Consider the following 6,000-nt stretch of genomic DNA (forward strand, 5'->3'; position numbering starts at 1 on the left):
CATCAGGACTTCCGCTTTAAATTCCCCTTCAACTCATGAGAAGCCCACAGTGAGCATTCACACAAGCAAAACCAGTAAAATCTCCAAATACCGCTTTCTAAATAGATGGGTGAACACCAGACATTTCCTAAGCTAGAACTCATTCACATCGCCACACATCCCCCAGGTATTATTCAGAATAAACCAAGCAGCATGCTCTCAGCTACCCACGTCCATCCATATTTTCTATTCACATATCCACACCTTTTTGGGGTCCTTTTCTCACATGGTGTGCTCTGCTACCCCAAGTCATACTTAAACACGGAAGAGCAGCACTGAAGCCCTTCCCTTCCAACCAATGTGGTGTTGCTGCCTAAAAACTCTCTCGCTACATACACACACAGCAAATACGTATTTACATTTGTGTGGGCAAGGGAGAAGAGTGACTAATTCAGTCATTTTCAGTACTAATCAATACGAAAAACACATGCAATACAAAAAAGAAAAAAAGGCAGAGACAAGGACCGCGCCCAACGGTTACCAGAAGCTGTTATCACGACACTTCCCCGGTGCTTTTTTCCTCTAGGCCAAACACATAGCATGAGGCGAGTTATAACACAAGCGACCATACATTTTCCTCTGTTTCACCATTTCAAAAACCTGCTTGGTAAGTATAGGAATTAGTTCTGGGTTGACTATGCCACAGTACGTCTGTATTTAGCACATAATCCAGTCTATCACAGTCGATTGACTACACAAATATAACTGTGCTACTGACCAGAAAATGATAATTTACAAAATACCTGCAAAATACACAATGGATTTTGCAAAAGGCAGCAGAATCCTGCCGTTGTAAAACAACCCAGACAGCAAATACTCTAACCTTTCATTCATACTTAAAAAAGAAAACCAAGCACAGTCATTAATAGCATTTACAGGAATGTATTTAAGAAGGAAGAAAGCCAGTACGAGGACGTTTCAGTGCCTCATTGAAAAAAAAAATCTCATAAAACACATATAAATCATGTAACTACCTTTGAGGGAGTCCAGAAGTTGTACAAGGATTGGACGTGCCCAGGGAAGTACCCCTAGTTAAATGGGAGAGAAGGGGGGTATCGGGACTGCCATCACAAGTGCAGGGTCACTTCCCACCCGACCGACACAGCCCAGCACGCCGCAGATTCCAGGAGAGACGTTGAGTAGCTCCATGCTGACTTGCTGTTCAAACCCTCCAAGTCTCTCCTGCTCTTTTGAAGGCAAGCGAAAGCTACCATTCATTATGTTACTTACCTGTCTGTGTGTCAGGGAAAAAAAATAAATTCTATGAAAATTTATGAGCTAATACAGTTATCTGAAAGACATGAAGTGGGCTAGACTTCCCTTTTAACTGCAGAAGCATGGTTATCATTATCATACTTCATCTCTCCCTGACCTTATCAAATTCATGTTTTGAATCCAAAACTCATCAGAAATCTTTTGTAAAGCTCCGTTGACAAAGCCCAGCCTTTGCCACCAAGCACGTGACTGTTACACTGTTTTTCTCCAGATCTCTATTTAAATTTAGGAACCCTGATATGCTGATGAAGACTCCAAACTGGATGATTACATCTGAAAGACCGGAGCGTTTGCCCGCTACTCATGTTTTTTATAACACTACCCTTCTTCCTGCATACATGAATCAATATGTGCAATGAACAGTTATCAACAGAGTAAAGAGCAAGTGGGTGGGGGGAGGAAAGTCAACTCCACAGCTTAGCCTGTCCCAATAGTTGGGGCCGTCCTCCGACCGTATGAAACAGCATCACTCCACTAACCAGTTATGCTGGTTTACAGTTAGTCAGCCCAACAGCTGGCCAACACAGCTCAATTTTGTTACCGTGGATCCTTTCTAATCTCCTTCCAAAAATATCTTCAGAAGCACTGGGGAACACAGGGCTGACCATGATCAGCCAGGGGCCATCGTTAGCCCTCTAACTGATCCCTGAATCAACCCAAACCTGTCTTTTGGTGCATCTTCATAGTGAAGTATCTAATGGAAAGTCTGAATCAAGACTAAGACTAGGAGAATTTCTATTTTGTGCTGCCTACAGATAATGGGCTGTATGTATAGTAAAAAAAAAAAACCAAAAGGAAACCCAGCCATATCAGTTTGGGAATGGACAGAAAGCAGAGAGCTGAGCCTACTGCTGGCTACAGCACCCGTTACAGCTCTGAAACACCGTGGCCGCTGTTCCTGTACAGCTGCTGGTCCTTCTACCAGCTATCCTCTTCCTAAAAAAAAGCAGCTTCCTTCAACTTCATTCATGTGCATCACTGTGCAAGTGGCCTGTACTACCCTCCCTGCCTGAGGTTAGCAGGAACAAAAGTGAGTGCACAACGTTGTCTGAAAGGAATCGCCTGTTCGAGGCTGCCCAGTTATGGATACCCGCTAGAGACACTGCCGACCTGACTTAGAAATGCAATGCTCCCAGTCGCTACCGGCCTCCTCTGGAATGGGAGGACAGCCACCAAGGGGAAGGGAACCCGCTCTCTGCTGCTTCTGCTGGGCTTAAACTGCAGCCAGGGAGATCTCAGTCCCACCTCAGAAAGGAGTACATCGTTTTAGTGAATAAAAGGCCAAGCTGCTATTACAGTAGTTTAAGCTATTGGCTGGCTGTACCCTTGACAGGTCCGTATTTCTATACATCGCTGCTTTTCCCAAAACCTTTGAGCTAGGTTTTCAGTTCCTTTAATACCAAACCTCCATTAGGGTGGCAAACTCACTTGGCTGTATCCCAGGCCCGTGCAGGGGCTCGCCTAGAAACAAGGAGGCTTTTCTGTGGCTGAAGTGCAGCTTTACACGGTTCTCTCGAACCCTAAAGGGCCAGAGACCAGCCCTGCCATTTGCACACTCAGTTCACACCTGATCCCAGGGAATGCTCTACAGGTACATTTGATTGCACTTCATCAAAAGCCCTTCTGCAATCCTCAAAGCAGTCTCCCGTTTGCTGTCAGACAGGTAAAGCAGATTTTTGGCATAACTGAAAATTAATGCCTTTTGTTCCATATTGCTTAGGACAGGCTTGGAAAGCTCTAAAACTTGGAGTGTCCCTTTAAACGGCCTCTGCAATAATCATTAGCCACAATAGCAGCTACACCTCCCTCCATACAGTAAGGCAGATTTCCACTCCCTGTACCATTCTGTTTAAATAAAAATGTACAACAATGGTCAAAACGGTCTGGCTTGTCAAATAATCTGATCCCATTTATCGTGGCTCTTTAAGGACTGCAAATTGTAAAGAAGGTTCCTCAAGATAGAAAGTCATTAGTTCTAACAAGCTAATGGCTATTATACATTTAAATCACTGCTTTTGAAACAGTAAATCATTTCTTCTTTCTACGGCAGACAATCTTATGTGAACACTGAAGCAATCTGATTATTCCATGAAAGGTTTTAGGAATTAAAGTCTATTGTACCGCTCATGCACAAATTGGTTATACCAGAAGTTTTAACCCCTTAAAGCTGCAGAGAGAACAGTTATTTCTCTCTTCCAGCTGAGGCTGTACTGGAGAGGAGAAAGGTCTTCTCACAGCCGTCTTCTCAACTCCCCGTGATGCTCCTCCTGGGACATTGCTCGTGCCTGTGACCGTGCCGCTGCCAGCAAGCTTCCCAGGATGTGCTTCTCCTCTCTCTGCGCCAGTGGCCTTCTGGCTGTCCACGAGGACACGGCAGCAGACACCAGAAACACCACCTCCAAAGTTCTCGCATTAGCTGGTTCTTCTCCTATCTCTCAAGAAACAGCCATACCCACCCCACCCCGGTTAACACCAGCCCTGCCTGTCCCACGCCGATGGCACCGGGAGCGGACATGGGAGTTTAAGGGCAGACAAGCAAATGAAAGGTTTTGAGGACAAGAATGAGTAGTGAATTAGGAGCTGCCACAAGCAAGATTAGCAATGAGGTTTATCACTCTAACCTATGGGAATTAGCCAGTTCTTCAAGATTCAAAAGGAAACATAAATGTTAAAGCTCCTTTCCTGATATGAAGTTTCAAGATTATGTGGTCCACGCTCTATCAGTCATTCCAGAGAATCATCCATTGCCTGATAAACCTGTTGTGGTTTAGATCACAGAAACTGCCTATTTCCATGCTGTCTGGCCATTTCATAATGCTGCATTAACTAGAAGAGAGACAGGGAATATCACAGCAAGCAGTACTTGGCTGCAGGCACACAGTCACACTTTATCTCGGCTGTCGGACACAGGTACCTCCACCCAGGCCAACAACCTCACCTGGGGGTGGCAGGGGGGAAGGACCGAATGCCAGGCTCAAACTTTTTCCTAATGCCACCCAAATCAAACCCAGACCTGCTGCATTATGCTACTGACAACGTTGCTTCCCCATGTCACATTTCAACACACAAAATGCAAAACATAGACTTTGCTGAATTACTCTCGGCTATTTTGTTTCTCAATGAAAGAAAGAGCAAAACTAAAGCTTTCATGGGAACCAGCACAACATATACTTATAGTCGCCTATGCAGCAGTTCTGAGAACAAATACCTGCCACATGCTAACAGGAAAATCAGCTTGGAAAATTGAGGCTGCAATGCATGAACAGTGAGAAAAGAACTATCCAGTTCTCACAAATGCAAATCGGGACTTTCAGAAGGCAGGGCTTGCAGATATACAGGTAAGCAGCGTACAACTGTATTTTGTGACATGCTCTCAAGGGCAGTATATTTTTCGAGATGTTATTATGCCAGCTTTAAACAGTGACAGCATGTATTTCAGTAATGACCAGGTTGTGATATGTCAGCCTTAGCAGTTTCTAGGCACGCTCTAAGGGAGTGTGTTGCTACTCGCCAGTTCGCACATTTTAGCAGGCTGCGATATATTGCTGTTTCTTTGAAGGCAAAAATAAGCACTGCACCATGAGAGCTGTCGCTTTTCTCTGCAGCTGCTCAAACTTCCCTAGCACCATGTTTTAACAGAGCTTTCCAACAACGCTGTGTGCAAAACTGCCAACAGTGCCTTCTTGCGCATTTACTTGTAACACCCCATCTTGAGAACTTCACACGTAGCCAAAACCCACCAGATTTGTTGAGAAGAGTTTTTCAGCTTGGGAAAACTGTTTCTCCTTTGAGTCAAAGTCTGATTAAAGAACTGAAAGAGGAGTCACACTCTCTTTCGCTGGTGTGAATTAGCATAACTCCAGGACTCAGGACTTTTTTCCCCCATATGCCTACAAGTATGCAATTCATTTTACCTTTGGCAATTTTTTTTTCTGCCTACAGCCCACGGCATAGAGCTACTTTAAAAGAACTTTTATAACAGAGTTCAGAAGAGGCAAACTATTTTTCTGCTACTCTGCGTACCTGCCTTTCTCCTCCTGCCACAGCCACTCGCAAAGACGCTTCAGTTAAATTCTGCAGAAGTTGTGCTTGGCTACAAACTTAAGGACCAAATCTCTTTCCATGATCCCTGCAAAGTGCATAAAACTGTATGAAAAAAGCCTCTCCACAATAATCTGACCTAATAGGTATAAAAGAGTATTAACCATACATTGGCATAACAATACTGTTCATGGTATTTCTGAACCAGCTACTTTTTTTTAAATGAAAAAGTACATTCAGCTGATCTTTTTATACACTTCATATCACATTCTCATCTCATTCCTCCACCCAAATTAAGGAGTGACAGCAGACACAGCGCCATAAGAACGTGTCTGTTCACGGAAGAACTATTTCGGGGTAACTATATTTGGACATTCCGGAATAAGAGCGCCTTGGTACAAATTCCCTTTATGCTTTATATGTGTCATTCATTTACGTGCATCGTTCACTAGATGCTTTACACTGCCCTTCCCCTTCTATGAGCCAGGTCTTCTACATTCACAAATCTGCCAGCTCAAAATGCAGGGTATGACACAAATCCATACACCCCAGACCCCCTCTGCACGTCCCCCCTGCTGTCATGAGGAGATCACAATCGCGACAGTGGCCGCATGTCGGGGGTGGGACTCCCGCCTGCCGCCCCGT

The sequence above is a fragment of the Fulmarus glacialis genome, unplaced genomic scaffold, assembly GCF_000690835.1.
Source record: "Fulmarus glacialis isolate BGI_N327 unplaced genomic scaffold, ASM69083v1 scaffold32611, whole genome shotgun sequence".
Taxonomy (NCBI): domain Eukaryota; kingdom Metazoa; phylum Chordata; class Aves; order Procellariiformes; family Procellariidae; genus Fulmarus; species Fulmarus glacialis.